The sequence below is a fragment of the Schistocerca gregaria genome, chromosome 4, assembly GCF_023897955.1.
Source record: "Schistocerca gregaria isolate iqSchGreg1 chromosome 4, iqSchGreg1.2, whole genome shotgun sequence".
Lineage (NCBI taxonomy): Eukaryota > Metazoa > Arthropoda > Insecta > Orthoptera > Acrididae > Schistocerca > Schistocerca gregaria.
In genome coordinates this window covers 617,624,690-617,642,467 of record NC_064923.1, presented here as the reverse complement: position 1 = coordinate 617,642,467, position 17,778 = coordinate 617,624,690, and positions in this window count along the sequence as shown.

Here is a 17,778-nt window from a genome sequence, read left to right as displayed (position 1 = left end):
AGACATCTAAACAAATGCACTACGAGAAGAAGATAGCTGTGTCAGGGAACAAAACAAAAACAATATGGGACATAGTGAAAGAGGAGACTGGTAGAACCAGAAAGTAATAGGAGCAAATAGCATTAGTAACCGATAGGCATAGTGTGGCAAATCTATTTAACAAGTACATTATATCCATTACTGTCAGGATCAGTAAATAATGCCCTTGAATATCTGAAACTAGCCTTTGCAAATAGCTTCAGGTACATGAATATGTCACTCACTTCACCAAAAGAAATAACTTCCATAATAAAATCTTTAAAAACAAAGCATTCTAGTGGTTATGATGAAATGACAACAAAGTTAATTAAGGCATGTTCTTGTGTGTTTAGTACAATTCTAAGTTACTTGTGTAACCAGTCAATTATAACTGGGACATTTCCTGACTGGCTAAAATATGCAGATGTTAAGCCTCTATTCAAGAAAGGGGATAAAGAGATACCATCAAACTAGAGACCAATTTCACTTTTGCCAGAATTCTCAAAAATTTTAGGAAAAGTAATGTAGAGGCACCTTTTCAACCATCTGGCCACAAATAGCATATTATCAAGAACACAGTTTGGATTTCTGAGGGTACTGATATCGAGAAGGCTATTTACACCTACAGTGAAAATGTACTTAATTCATTAAACAACAAATTACAAGCAGTAGGTACTTTCTGTGATTTGTCAAAGGCACTCGATTGTGTAAACCACAACATCCTTTTAAATAAATTAGAATTCTATGGTGTCACGAGCAGTGCTGCAAAATGGTTCAAGTCATACCTCACTAACAGGAAACAAAGGGTGTCAGTGCAAGCGACTAGTGAATTAAGTCGTCATCAGAATGGGAAGAAATTACATGTGGTGTCCCACAAGGATCCGTCTTAGGGCCAGTGCTTTTTCTTGTGTGCATTTATGATCTCTCATCAGTTACACTGCCAGAAGCATAATTCGTTTTGTTTGCAGATGACACCAATATTGCAATAAATAGTATGTCTAGTGTAGTTCTAGAAAAATCTGCTAATGCTATTTTCATGGATATTAATAAATGGTTTAAAGCCAACTCATTGACATTAAACTTTGAAAAGACTCACTATATGCAATTCAGATCCTGTGAGAGGTTTCCACCCTACATATACATAAAGTATGAAGAAGACCAAATAGAAGAGGTTGACAGTCTTAAATTCCTAGTATTACAACTTGATAATAAATTCAGTTGGGAGGAGCACACCACAGTACTGCAGAAACGCCTTAACAAATCTGTATTTGTGATTCGAGTGTTAGCTGAGATAGCTGACATAAAAATGAATAAGCTTGCATACTTTGCCTACTTTCATTCCGTAATGGTGTATGGTGTAATATTTTGGGGTAACTCTTCAAGTCAAACAAAAGTTTTCAGAGTCCAAAAGCGTGTAATACGTATTATTTGTGGAGTAAATTCATGGGGGTCCTGTAGAAACCTCTTCAAAGAACTGGGTGTACTAACTACTGCCTCTCAGTATATTTACTCCTTGATGAAATTTGTCTTAAATAATACATCTCTTTTCCAACAAACAGCTCACTTCATATCTACAATACCAGGAACAAAAATGGTCTGCACAAGGACTTAAAAGCACTTACTTTAGTTCAAAAAGGGTCCACTACTCAAGAACACTCATCTTCAATAATTTGCCAACAAACATAAAAAAATTAGTTACAAATAAAGATCAGTTTAAAAGGAGCCTGAAAGACTTACTAGTGGCCAATTCCTTTTACTCCATTGACGAATTTTTTTAATAGAAACAAATGGTGTATTGTATATATTTTTATTATTAGTATTGTTATTTCAGCTTAAAAGCCGGCCGCGGTGGCCATGCGGTTCTGGCGCTGTAGTCTGGAACTGCGGAACTGCTACGGTCGCAGGTTCGAATCCTGCCTCGGGCATGGGTGTGTGTGATGTCCTTAGTAGTTAGGTTTAAGTAGTTCTAAGTTCTAGGGGACTTATGACCTAAGATGTGGAGTCCCATAATGCTCAGAGCCATTTGAATCAGCTTAAAAAAATATATTGACATGTTCACATCCACGAGGATCTCCTCAACACGGATCTATAGAACGAAAAACTAATCTAATCTAATCTAGTTTGGCACTTCTGCAGTCAGATGTTCCTTATACCGATGGAAAATGGTCGCTGGAGAAGCAGTGCCAAAAGGCAAACTTAAATATTTGAACAAGCCTAAATGAATATTTACTGTACACACACTTTGAGATTTTTCATCGAGATGTATTTGAAGATATTCGTCACGGAAACCAATTTTTGAAAAGTAGCGTCCAGGGCCTAATTTGTTCATGAGATCCTCTGGCCGTGGCAATAGGTAAGTATCAATGACTGTTCCTGGGTTGTCGATAGATTTAAAATCAACATAGAGGCGAATGTGACTGGAAAGTTTGGGGAGTAAAACCAGTGGACTTGCCCATTGACTAGCAGATATGGGCACAATAACTCCCTTATCTTGCAATTCTTGAAGTTCATCAGTGACTTTGTCCCCAAGTGCAATGGGAACAGTTCTGTCCCGGCAAAATTTCGGCTGAGCATTGTCTTTCAGCGTAATATGTGCAACAAAATTCTTAGTCTTGCCTAAACCTTCAGAAAGGCGTACTGGAAATTCCTTAAGCAAGCTAGCCACACTATCGTTTGCATTGAATTGAGACCTGACAACACATTGTCGTGAATGATAAAGCCAAACAAATGAAAAGAGTCAAGAGCAAATATGTTCTCATACTCGCATGATTGTAGCATTGTAAATGTCGCTGTTCGTGTATGTGAGCGATAAATGGCAGGCGATGTACATTTTTCGAGAACAGGAATGTCTTGTCCATTATAAACTGTCAGTTTTGTGCTACTTTTAGACAGGCGTGGAGAGTTCATATGTGAGATGCTTGACTAATGTGACAGAGGTACTCATGTAAAAACTGAAGTTTCCCACGTTTCCCACAAATAAGTAAATGAACAAAAAGTTTGTTTGACTGGTGTATCACTGACGAAACTGCCCACCTGCTATTTGCAGACATGGTACATACTGTGTTTATGACACGGACCTTGTGACTAGACTTCTGTGAGTGGGCCGAATGCTGATATTCGTTCCATTGCAACCATATGGATTGCTCATGTCCTTTCCTACCACAGGCGTAACACTGAGCATGTCGGGAGGAGCAGTCTTGGTGTTTGTTGCCATGAATAACACCTAGGGCAACACTTAATTTTGTTCTCCTGTGTAGCTGCCTGTTTAGCTAACTGCTTGTCGGGCGTGGAAGGTTGTTTACTCGGCGTGGCTAGCACACGCAGCCGGTGCGGAATGGGGTGGTCGCAACTAAGGGACTCAACCTGACAAATAGCTGACTGCTCAAATGTATTAGCCGACAAAGTACCAGAATCGTACTGATCTAGTATTAGCACTTCCTACTGCAGTGATTGATCAGACTGTCTCAAAATTAGTTCTCTGAGTCTGACATCAGGCACATTGTACATGATCCCACTACGCAACACAATGTCTGAATATAAAGCGCCGCAAGCACATTTGAATTTACATTTCCTTTCATACCTTGCAAATCTGTTACCCACTCGCGATAAGTTTCTTATGACCGTTTCTTGCAATTAAAGAACTGATATCTAGCTGCTACCAAATTCACTTTTTGGTCATAATAGTTAGTAAGGGACTTTACTAGTTGGTCGTACGACCTTTCAGTCAGAGTGGCGTTAGGAAAGAGTTTTTGAATTAATCTGAACACTGCACTTCCGACCTTGAAAACAACAGGTATGGAAGTTTCACAGTACCTTGGACGCTGTGAGCTAGCAAATGTGCCTCAAAGTGTGATAACCACTCGAGCCATTCCTCTTCTTGTTGACTAAATTGTCGGAAAGGTGGTATAGCAGCTATAGTAGGATGTGCTTGTTCCGTCTGGTGCACAGCGCTGGCCAGTAGCTGCTGCACCATGTTGAATAGTGCAGAAATCTGCTGCATCTGACACTGAAACATCTGCACTAACTGTGTGACACCTAACGCTTGCAGCTGTTCCGCTGGAGCAGAGGGCGGGACACGACCGGCGAGCTTGCTGGAAGACACAAATGTAAAAAATATACAAGGCAATAAATCTAAATAATGACCAAATAAAAGAAGTTTTCTGCAACGCCCACCTGAAAACACTGATTAGCAAAAACGACAAGAAACTGTCAGAAAAATAAGCTCCCCTGAAAAGTAAAGACAAGAGAGAATGAAGAAGTCAGCAAAAATATGTCCATGACCGTCGGCATGGAGTTCGTTTGTAACACCTCGTCACCAGTTGTTAGGTCTTGCCCACTCATCTCGTGTAGGGTGCCTAAGGGATTCTTCGTTCTCGGAATACTATACAACAATTAAAGCAAATAACATTAATAGGTGTTTTTCATAAAGCTAATTAACAATACTTAATTTAGGAGTTACATCGGTGTCGTAAGTCACATGCAAACGGTAATACGAGGTGCATTCAAGTTCTAAGGCCTCCGATTTTTTTTCTAATTAACTACTCACCCGAAATCGATGTAACTGGCGTTATTTCTCGACGTAATCGCCCTGCACACGTACTCATTTTTCACAACGCTGACGCCATGATTACATGGCAGCGGCGAAGGCTTCTATAGGAGTCAGTTTTGACCACTGGAAAATCGCTGAGGCAATAGCAGCACGGCTGGTGAATGTGCCGCCACGGAGAGTGTCTTTCATTGTTGAAAAAAGCCAAAAGTCACTAGGAGCCAGGTCAGGTGAGTAGGGAGCATGAGGAATCACTTCAAAGTTGTTATCACGAAGAAACTGTTGGGTAACGTTAGTTCGATGTGTGGGTGTGTTGTCTTGGTGAAACAGCACACACGCAGCCCTTCCCGGACGTTTTTGTTGCAGTGCAGGAAGGAATTTGTTCTTCAAAACATTTTCGTAGCATGCACCTGTTACAGTAGTGCCCTTTGGAATGCAATGGGTAAGGATAACGCCCTCGCTGTCCCAGAACATGGACACCATCATTTTTTCAGCATTCGCGGTTACCCGAAAATTTTTTGGTGGTGGTAAATCTGTGTGCTTCTGTTGAGCTGACTAGCGCTTTGTTTCTGGATTGAAAATGGCATCCACGTCTCATCCATTGTCACAACCGACGAAAAGTCTCATTCACGCTGTCGTTGCGCGTCAACATTGCTTGGGATCATGCCACACGGGCAGCCATGTGGTCGTCCGTCAGCATTCGTGGCACCCACCTGGATGACACTTTTCGCATTTTCAGGTCGTCATGCAGGATTGTGTGTACAGAACCCACAGAAATGCCAACTCTGGAGGCGATCTGTTCAACAGTCATTCGGCGATCCCCCAAAACAATTCTCTCCACTTTCTCTATCATGTCGTCAGACCAGCTTGTGGGAGCCCAAGGTTGTTTCGGTTTGTTGTCACATGACGTTCTGCCTTCATTAAACTGTCGCACCCACGAACGCACTTTCGACACATCCATAACTCCATCACCACATGTCTCCTTCAACTCTCGATGAATTTCAATTGGTTTCACACCACGCAAATTCAGAAAACGAATGATTGCACGCTGTTCAAGTAAGGAAAACGTCGCCATTTTAAGTATTTAAAACAGTTCTCATTCTCGCCGCTGGTGGTAAATTTCCATCTGCCGTACAGTGCTGCCATCTCTGGGACGTAATGACAATGAACGCGGCCTCATTTTAAAACAATGCGCATGTGTCTATCTCTCTCCAGTCCAGAGAAGAAAAATCGGAGGCCTTAGAACTTGAATGCACCTCGTAGTCTTCGCTATAGATAAAAGTCCAAGGACTTGATATGGATCACTACAATCTGTGTCTGCGAGTGCCAGTCTAAAGCCATCCACTAATACCTGTGCCCTGAGCGGCCGAGGCTGGCGGAAGCGGTGTTTATTATCACTTCTCGCAGAGGGCGCTCCTGTCGTGGCACGGTCGTTGTCAGCGGTCTATGGGCTGACTTCGTGTCACCGCCTTCTCTGGTCATGCGTGCTTGATCTAGGTTCCGGAGCTTGTGGTTACTCCAGAACATTCAGAGTAATATGGGGAACAAAGCTGTTAACCTTGCCTAAATCTTCAGAGAAGAGTTCTGGGAATTCTTGTAGCAAGCTAGCTATGTTCGCAAAAGCGTGTGATTGTAGCACCATAAAAGTCACTATTCGCAAATGCAAGCGATACATGACAGGCAATGTACGTTTTCTGAGAGTTGGAATGTTTTGTCCACCACTGCTATCACATTCACTGGGTGGTCATACGAAAGTTCACTCCGGTTGATGTCAGGAAATGGTCGATGAGGCGGAACAGTGTACTCCTACTGTGGACAAGAAGTAATGGCTTGTCACAGTACCTGGTACGTTGTGAGCGATTATATGGGCTTCAAATTGTTGCAACCACTCGGGCCATTGCTCTTCTTGTTCACGAAATTGGCGAAAAGGTGGTATAGCAGCAGGTGTTGCTGTAGGTGGTGCTTCATCCATCAGGAGCGCAGCGTTGGCCGGTAGATGTTGTACCATGTTGAGCAAGGTTGATATTTGCTGCATCTGGAACTGAAACATCTACATCAGCTGTGCTACATCTAACGCTTGCAGCTGTGGCGTCTGAGCAGCGGTGGGACAGCCAGGTTGGCATTTTGAAGAGACAAATGCAAGAAACAGACAGGGCAAGCAAGAAAAATAAGAGAAAAGAAAATTTCTACAATGCTCACCTGAAAACACTGATTAGCAAAAACGATAAGAGACTGTCAAATCAAGTAAACGCCCCTGCAAAGAAAAAAGCAAGACAGAATTAAGGTACCAGCAAAAGAAAAGACAATTCCGTGGCCGTGAGGCGCCGCGGGGTTTCTGATTCCTCTTTGTCAATGTGGTATCCTGCCCACTCGTGTAATAAACAATGCGTAGGAAGCTGCTTTCTCAGATTGCTAGACAACATACAAGCAAATCATGTTAACGGAGTTTGTTACAGTAATTGAAATGACAATGCTTAACTTCGATTTACAGTGACATGTCTCAATGGAAGCAATTGGCGACATGCGATTAATCAGTGTCCTTCAATGCATACAATTTCCATGTAAGCAATTAATAACACACCATGAGTCACGCTTGTCTTCTAGTGTGGCCGAGGCTACGCGGAACGTCGCTTTTATTCTCTTCGTGTAGATACCACTCCTGTCTTGGTGGCGTCCTGGTCAGCATGCTATTAGCTTGACATCGTCTCACAGCCCTCTGCGCTGATCTTTACGCTGGCGCAGCAAAGTAGCAGAGCAAGCTTATTGCCTGCAGCAGGCAAAAGGTATGTTACAGAAGAAAAACGTTATGCTTGTCCTTTTGTTATGTGTTTTAACTGATGTTGCTAAAAATGTGTTTGAATCAATCGAGGGCCGTATTATGGACATTGAGCCCACAGAGAATCATAGAAATGCTCTTCTTAAATCCATTTTGTTTGAGTATTTCAAAATCAGAAACCACCATTTGGGAAAGACTGTGAGACAAACTCTTTGAAGGTTTATGTGAGGAGTTTGTTTACAAAGACAGTTTTATTTAAGCGTCATTAGGTTTATTGTACATTGCGTTTGTGGTGGTACCTAGATAATACCTATGCTTCATTGAGATTATTTGTAATTGTTATGTTGTAAAATAAAGTTTGTGTTACAGTTATGTGAGTGTGAATTAAAATCCACCCTTCTGTCCAAAGCACTCAATCAATCTTCAGGCCACAAGTGGCCAATCGGGACCATCCGACCACCGTGTCATCCTCAGTTGAGGATGCGGATAGGAGGGGCATGTTGTCAGCACACTGCTCTCCCGGTCGTTATGATGGTTTTCTTTGACTGGAGCGGCTACTATTCGGTCGAGTAGCTCCTCAATTGGCATCACGAGACTGAGTGCAGCCCCTTCTGTCCAAAGATATCTAAGAAAATCTTCTTTTAGTTTACTCTCAGCACATGTGAAAAATATTAAATGAGGACACCATTTGAAAAATTCGAAGTTGTATTTGTTTCATGATTTGTTATGAATAATTCCTAAGCTGTAATTCCAGCTAAAAGTTTAAATTAAGTTGAAAACGTAGTGTATATATTAGTTTCCTGAAAGCTATCACACTTCAAATTACAGGCAGAAATGCACACTTCAGTATGACTATTGCAGGAAACAGAGAAGCTTATTTAACTGAAACAATGATGGTTCTAATCCTTGAAGGGTAGGCATGAAGTAAGACACAATTTCTTGTTAAACAGCCAATTTTTAAGCTATAGGCTTACATCTTACAGTACACCAAATTGGTAGAGTGTATTTATTCATTTTTTTATTAACTACAAAATGTTCATACTGAACTAAAAGGGAGCTTCATTTATGACCAGAAAGTTATTAAAACACAGTAATTTCCTTATGAATCCTGCACTGCCATAACAAAAGCAAATTACTGTACAAGCACTTTTACCCCAAATAAGAGCTCATATTCTATCAGTAATAAAGGAGTGCCATATATTCTTGAATGTACTTCATTTTGAGCAATGTTCAGACTGTTTCTTTTCTTTATGGAATATTACCTGTAATGGTTTGTGCTCTGTTACACAGATCTTAAAATAGATGAGGTAAATATCTTGTGATATTGGGAGTTAACGGTGGCCCTCTGGTGAACTGTTGTGCTCTTCCAGTTTCTCCACAGATTGGCTATATTTAGGAAGAAGTGGACAATAGTGTATTATCTTCGAACCATCTGCTAACATCAATGCATAGTTATAATGCATACGTTTCAAAATAGGCCTTATGGAGAAAACAGAACTCAGTTTTCACTAAAAGGACATTTTTCTTATTTTTTATGTTTAGGATTAAGGTACGCCAAAAATATCTGTTACAGTAGTCTGTTCTTAAACTCTAGGTTGGAATCTCGCATGCTACTGCATTAGTAGTAAGCTTTCCGATTTGTGCATGAACTGCAATGAAAACATTAATATAGTTATTAAATGGTAGTTTAATTTAAGCCCAGATAATTATCATATAGCAGTGAAGAAAACTTTCCTAGTGCTCCCAGCCAATGTCAGAAGAAAAGCAGATTGTTGTACACATGTTATTTAGTCAAACTAAGGGCCTATATTCTTATTCTAACAAGAGAATGCCAAATATAAAAGGATTTACTTGATTTTGAGCAGTGTCTAGACCATCTCATTTTATTTTATGGGCTGAGCTCTGGCCTGTTTGTGCCCTGTGATACATCTTTTAGGCTGGACGAGATTCAGTGTAGTTTTATGATATTAGGAGAGGAAGGTACCCTTCAGATAGCTTTGGTAACGTATAGTCAAAATTATACTGTCACAGTTCATATTGTTAACAGCTGCGCTCTTCCAGTTTCTCCACAGAATGGCTATCTTCAGACAGATGTTGACAATAGTGCACTATCCTTATACACCCTATAGCATGAGTTATTGAAAACAGCTTTCTTTCAGGTTGTTTTCATCAACTCTGTAAAGACACTAGCAACAAATTTAAAATGACTTAAATGGTTCTTGGAACTTTTATTTTCTGGCATGTTCTGATTAAATTTGGAGGTGTTACAACTGTTTCAACTGAAAGTTTATAAGAATTTCTTGATATATATTTCACAGCTCTTACTGAACTGGAAAGTATTAACTTTTGTAAAACTTCATTCAGTTTGAGGCTCCCTGGTGCGAAAATTTGTATATACACGTGAGATTCTAATATGAGAAGCTAGATACTGGTGGAGTTGGAAACACTGCTAAATTTCATACATATATAATAAGAATAGATTATACGTTAGTTTTCTTTATTTATAATGATCGTATTCTTTGTGCAAAATGGCCCTACTAATGCTCAGTTGGTTCTAAGCAGATTTACCAGAAAGCTTACATTTATTTCAGTTACTCTGGTCCTATGAATTTTATAATATGGGACATAGTGATTTTGCAATCATGGTAAATGAATATACCTTGACATAGAGAATGGTGATAAAGGTACAAACATTTACACTGAACATATTTGATGCTATATTTACATTAAGTGCTGTTAGTAGAAAAACTTCAAGACCATAAGAATAACGGAATGGCTTATACTAACTGGCCTCCATGTGCATATAAATGTGGCAGAAGCAGCGTTGTAGAGGGATATTAGTGCAAAACTGTATAAAAGATTTTATACCAGGTAGAGTGTTGCCAGCTTAGCTCTTCCTAATATTTTTAATACTCTGTATAGTATTGGCAGTTTAACTATGTAAATATAGCTGAAGCACCTTAAAAGTATGATGAAGTCATTCTAGCCAGAAGACAGAAAATTTTGGGCATCTTAACGGCTTCACTATGCCAGAGAAATGTATTTTAGTTTATTTACAAGTTCACGACCAAGGTTGTGCAGTTTGCTGTTGGAGTTCTCAGCTTTAAAGTTTTCAGTTTAAATGTCATTTTGCATTACTTAATGTAATTCACATAGAATTTCCTAGGTTTACTGTTTTTGACAGTGTTTGATGCCCCTTTCTATTTTCGTTGTCTTGCTTTTATGTATAATTATATCAAATGTTGGTCTTATCATACAAGTGTCCAGAGCTCAAAACTCCCCCCATCCAACGTTTTTAGTTTGGAACACTAACTAATTCATATTTTTTAAAACAATTTTAATCTCATTTACCTTAATCGATAGTTTATCTGGTAATTTCATCTCATTGCCTGCACTAGTGGGGTATTGGTTAAGGTTTTGTAAATACAATGGCAACTGATCCAGGTCAGATGTAGCTCTGGCTTAATTTTTCACAAAAGAAAAAGGATTTGTTGTATGAATTACACAGCATTCAGAAATGTGGCAAAAACAGCTTACAAACATTGGAAGACAATGTGCTGATTTGAAATCACGCCGACGTTTTGCCAACAGTCATGTGGTTTTATGTTTGAGCCACACCAAGTGCACAGCCTCTGTATGGCATGCCCAAGCTACTAGTATCTACGGTTGGAGCATCCTACCATATCTAAAGTTACTTTTTTTGCCTTCACATTTCTAAATGGTTCTGAAACTTTCTTATTAAGTTAGTAGAAGTGTGTTCTGTAATATCCGATGTTATGCACATATAAGAGCTCTGTTTCTTTCTCTCTCTCTCTATCTCTCTCTCTTTCAGGTGTGAGTTAGTGAAACACTTGAACAAATATTCAAAACATGTTGATCATCTGGTAAAACAAACTACGACTCAGAGTGAAAAGCATGGAAAAGACTGATAAATTTGCAAAAGAAGTAAATGGTAACTTAGTCTCATCTATGTACAACGTATAAAACATAATGTATGACCCAGTTCTTTTAGGACACTCCTTTTTCAAACATGCATCTTTAAACAAAATATGGCCTTAATCCCCTATATTACATTTCTTGTCATTTTATTACAGCAAATTTTACTAGTATCGATGCTAGTATTTCAGTCAATGAACATAAGATAAATGAGCTGCTGCCTTAATTTGTCTGCTAGAATAGCTAATCACCCTTTCTACTTATAGACCAACTCCTGAAGCTAGTTTTCAGAGTCTCCAAAACTAAGCTTATGGTATTTTGTTGAAACACCTTGATGATCGCTATTGACTATATACATTATTGGATTCTATGCTAGCTAGTTTCAGTCCATTACTTATATATTTATTTTTTGCTTGTAAATCAGTCAGCCTACTCACATTCATGGTTGGTGAGGCAATATTAGGAAAATTCACCATTACAACTTTTTTGTAGTAAGTTTGAGAGACATTTCTTGCCAGTACTTCAATCTCTCTCTTACCCACAACCTAGCATATTTGATAGCGGAACTCTACACCTTTTTAAATGATTTAATTTCAAAGTAAAGAAAAAGGGTAGCTCTAGCTCTCACTAAATGAGATGAGCATCATTGTTCTGAACGTCATATTTGCCTTGCATGTTGTGAGCTGAATCAGCACTAAAGAGGATATTGTAGATGTAGTACATGTGGGGCCATCAGTGTGATTGATATTACAGACTAAAGCGTAACAGCTCTGGTGTGTGGTATCTGTGGGATTGAGAGTCAAAGACAAATTGGTTCAGAGCCTTGTATCAGGTAAACATGCTGCATATTTTTGTCTTATAGCAAAGTACTGCTAACTAGTAACCATGTCGACCAGGTTACCGGTATATCTCACTCCCCAAATCCATAGTGGAGACCCAAGACTAACAAAAAAATTGTGCCAGACAGAAATACACTTGCTTTGCTCTACTGCCCACTAATGATGCCGCTATTTTCTCTTACACTGTACATATCAGATGCTCCACATGAGGACATCATATGAATTCTGCTTCAATATGTGCATCGCTAGTGCAGTGAGTGTTTTAGTCAACAAACAGTGATAAAATCAAAGCTGCGTTCACGTAAGCAAATGGTGAAGCCCTGAACTCTTGCAGCTGTCGTGCCACAACAATGTCCACCATCGTCCAACTTATAATTATTATTTTTTCATTTAACAGACAAATTTCTCTGTGTTTAAGGTAACTGATTATTTGGAGTTTACATATAATGAAGTCTTGGAGATATCTTCATCAGAGACTAACTTTTTAATTGTGATGCATTTCAGTACTTCAACTTCAGAAAACTGCAGCAAAATTCATAAGTAGAGCAATCTAGGATATATGATAAAGAAAAATCGAATAGCATCAATAGCGGAACTCATGCTCAAAAGTAAGTCTTACAAATTGGCCAAATGTGCTCACACTAGCAAGTAGTACAAGTAAAATATCGACTTTCATGTGAGATGCACGAATTGAGTGCAATTTCTGAAGCTGTTAACCATGAAAAATCGCATGCCAAACTGTTATTGCCAGTAACCTTATGAATGTGGTAGATAGAGTTGATATGAAACATCTAAAACATGACATATCAACAAAATAAAGTTTACCATAGGTGAAATATAATCATAAAAATTATTTTCAATGCTGTATCAGTTTTTTACAAATAGCGTATGTCATGAATAAAAACTTACTATGGGGTACATACACCATAACATGTAACAATGACATACTCCAATTTTTTTATAAATATCAGAACATAGGTCTTGAATAAGACTTATTGTGGTATACATTATTACTGGACTTTACACAAAATCCAGACTTGCTTCTGGGACTTGATTCTTGGTGTTCAAACATTCTGACTGATTTGGAGCCGATCACCTCACCAACCATGTCATGAATTTAAACTGCATACATTGTTGTATCAGACAGTGTATGATACCAAAATTCGCATCTACAAGACACCATTAATATTCCACATACATGATGTAAGTGCTCCAGGACACCTCTACAATCGTTCTGTTTTATATGTTTCACAGACATTCAGAACTGGACACTATATCTGCCCTCCTCTTACTTTTTACCGAATCTAAACGGCCTTCATTCTGCATTGAGAAATCATTACTATGGCTTGCATTGACAGAATGTGTGTTTGGTTCACTGGGATAATGGGACAACAATTCCAAAGTTGTTGCTTTGGTCTGCCATGATAGTTCTGGCATTATTAGCAAATTCATCCTTGAGCGTCCGGTGCATGACAAATTTGCTACTGCCACTACTGCACAGCTGTGCTGGTACCAAGCACAGTTTGCCAACACCATGCACATCTGCAGGATTCTTTAATCATTCTCAAACACCAAGCACAGACGAAAGTAGGCACATTGCCCCACACGTAGATGGCACGTTTCCTTAATGTGTACCATGTGAGATGTGCACCCAGAATGACAGATCAGCTATCACATGTTCGACTAAGTCCCTTGATCACAACTCAGGAACATACTATTCCGAAGTTCACAAATTTTAACGACACCCTGTTGACTTAGAGTCACCAATGACTCCATGATCTCAGACATGGAACAGATGATCATGTGTTTCTTTAACATTTCGACTTCACCTAGCCTCAAACAAGGAGCACTCACACACCAAATGACCTGGTGTCTCATCCCTAGCCTCTTTTCTCTAGTGTCATCTCCACCAGTGCACACCCACTTCAGGTCTGCTGGTACAACTAACAACATTAATGATGAACACTATCATTCAAGAAACTGCAATGGTCATTGATGCGATCACCATGACACATCAAAAGTATTTCAATATAATCAAAATCTGCCCCTAATCTTCACAACATTTCATGTGATCACTCTCTCACTCTCTCTCTCTCTCTCTCTCTCTCTCTCTATCTCTCTCTCTCTCTCTCTCTCTCACACACACACACACACACACACACACTCAAGCAGTGCAAGATTCTTTTGGGCAACCACACAGACGACAGCCCCACCCACCAAACTGTTGTCAGGCAGAAGCACTGCTGGCGAATATGAACACAATACTGTGAACACAGGTTATTCTGGGGCCTTTGCCTTGTCTCCCAGTAATTTGATCCTATGTCCCACTCTCTTTGTGTTGTACACAAACACTCGCCAATGCGCTATTCACAGCAGGACGCTGCATCACATTTTTACTACCCGCTGACTGGACTCGCATTCGGGAGGACGACGGTTCAATCCCGTCACCGGCCATCCTGATTTAGATTTTCCGTGATTTCGCTAAATCCTTTCAGGCAAATGCCGGGATGTTTCCTTTGAAAGGGCACGGCCGATTTCCTTCCCTGTCCTTCCCTAACCCGAGCTTGCGCTCCGTCTCTAATGACCTCGTTGTCGACAGGACGTTAAAAACACTAATCTCCCTAATTACTACCCGCTGCCTCCTGACATGGCTTGAAGTATACCGCTAATCTTTTGCTCTCCTGCAAGCAGTGATCGAGATCCTCTTTGAATCAGGTTTTGTTTGCCCCTCTGACGTCTCCTGGGCGCCACTCAGTGAACACATTCTGAAGGAGGATGACTCCCTCTAACTCTGTGACAACAATAGGGTCCTCAGTTCTCTAACTATATATGATAGTAACAACATCCTCTACTCAGGATTTACACACTTACTTATGGGTGCAACAGTCTTTAGCTTCATAGCCTGTAAAATGGCACATCTGCAAATAGCAACGCACTCTGAGGTAAATGGAAATGAGTGTACAGCATCCTTGGCTGGGAGGCCACATCTGGGGAAGTTCGGCCACGAAGTACAAGTCTTATTTCAGTCGACTCCACATTGGGCGATTTGCTCGCCAGTGATGAGGATGAAATGATGACGAGAACAACTCAGTCGCCAAGCGGAGAATATCTCGAACCCAGCAGGGAATCAAACCCAGGCCCACTTGCAAGGGAGGTGAGCAAGTTGCAATGTTCCTAAGCAGGTGGACACTCTGAGGTAAACCATCTCGTTGTATGAAACATTAAGATGTGAAAAGCTGCCTTCCTTTCTAGAATATCCTTCATTTAGGAAATGTGATCGTATTTATCTGAGCGGTGTGAAGCCTTAGGTTATATGAAGTTTTCTTTCTTATTTAATAGTGCGTTGTATTGGTATTATTATTCCGGATTACGTTGAATATATTGCACAGAACCGTTTTATCTGGCCTAAAGAGAAGAGATGGCTTAAAATATGGCGTACAATTCAAGCTGAATTCTGCAACAAAAACAGAGAGAAGTGCAAGAACTATAGAAACGCTTTATTTTAATGCCACTGGTTAATCAATTTATTAAAGATGTAGCAAGGGAAGGATTTGTTTAGTGAACAAGAAAGGAAGTGCCAAATGTATTCAAAAGTAGATTAAAGATAGATCAGAAGAAATAAGTATCCACATTACACAAATTTACTGAATAAAATTTCTTTTCAAATAGCTGAATAACTGAAAGTTAAGAATGACCAATTAATTCCAGAATTGAAGTCAGAATTGAAAGTGTTCCAACATGAGAACAGCAATCGTATTAGACTTTCAGAGACGAAATAATCAGACAATTAGAAGGGAATGGCAAACAAATACCAATACTTTAGGTCACATATTCCCAGAAATTTTTTTTCAGAACAATTGAAAGAAAACCTTGCAACATCCCCTTCGCAAAATTTATACAAGACTGTGCTTAAACTGACACACAATAGTTTTTAGCGCAACGCAGTCTGACTTTCAATAATCCCTACAAGAGAATGGCCCTGACTAACATTAACCTATATGTTTCACAAATCACTTACCTCACAAAAATCTTCGTTACTCGAACTACTGCAATACAGCGAGCGCCACTACTGCCAGCTAACTAAAAGATTCAAACTACGTAAGTCACTAACTACTGATGGGCACAGTTAGCAAATGAAAGATTTTAATAGAGAACAAACAATGTATTTACCTTTATAGTCATAATATATATATCAGTTCATGACACCAATTCTTACAAATTTCAAAACTCCGCCATCTCTCTCCCCACGTCCACCACTGCTGGCGGCTCACCTCCAACTGCGCAACGCTACGCGCTGTTAGCATGCAGCTGCTGCTGCCCAACACTACAGTGGCAGACAACAATGCAAACCAGCCGCAGACTGCACACAGCACAGCCAGTGATTTTCTTACAGAGCGCTACGTGGCGTTTGCGTTAACAATAAAAAAAACCTAAACATCCTACTTACATAGCCCCCATGCTCCCCACAAAAAATTTTACAAATTGTTTTGGGCACTGGCCAATAATGATTTGCTAAAATTTTTCATCATTACAATAACAAAGATATCAAATGCACACACTTATTGATACAATGTTGGTCAAAAGCTAAAATTTTCTCACAGTCCATAAAGACAGTCCTGATCATTCATCAAAGTAAAATTGCAGTGTTTTTCTCAAAGTCCGAGTAGTAAAAGAAAATGCACACGGAAGTAGTCGATTTCCATGCAGTCTTGAAGAAGTAGTGTTGTCCTTCCAACGGAAAGACTGTGCTGACTCTTGACATGCAGACAGGTAATGGGCCACAACAGAGTCAGTCGACGTTGAAGACTATCGGTAGATAGGTCATCACAGAGCAGACCCACTGTAGTCCTGGTAGAGATTACGGTATTGGTGGGCCACCAGAGGTGCAGACCCATTGCAGTCCTTGTAGAAATAATGGTATCGGTGGGTCGTCAAAGGTGTAGACCCACTGTAGTCCTTGTAGAGATGGCCAGCAGCCATCTGTTTGACTGTGCAGGCGCACAATCACCATTGAAGAGTCTTGCGGATAATATAACAAGTCCATAACCACCACTTGTGCACTCAGAAAAATTGTTTTTGAAATGTCCTTAGAACCAGCAATGCTGTTATCTAGTCCCTTACTGAGTTATTAACACATGTGCAAACACTACTTCTCACATATTGTCCATATACTATGACCAACAGAAACGTGTGCAATGAAATGTAATTTACAAGTTACTTAATTTGATGAACTGGTGTCAATTACAATTTTATAACATAAGAATGCAATAACAAAGGTACAAAATATATCATTAAAAACATAATAATACAGACAACATTTGTAGTAATACAGGCTTTACAAAAGAATAGAAATAAGATATACATCAGTATTACAGGAATTATGATAGAAGTAAATACATAAAAGAGCAGAATAATTATTGAAACATCAACTTCACACATGAGCATTAAAACAAAACAGAATAAATAATGTGTAAACATCTTTACAAAGTAAATAACATGTTATTAATGCAAATTATATTTGAGGATAACAGTATTCCTCATCATCGTGAATGTAGCTTAGTATTAGAAAAATTCTGCAACATAAGTCTTATCAGATAAACATATAAAGACAGGAAGAACATAAATACACAAGGGTACACAAACACATAGTGGGATAACACAAG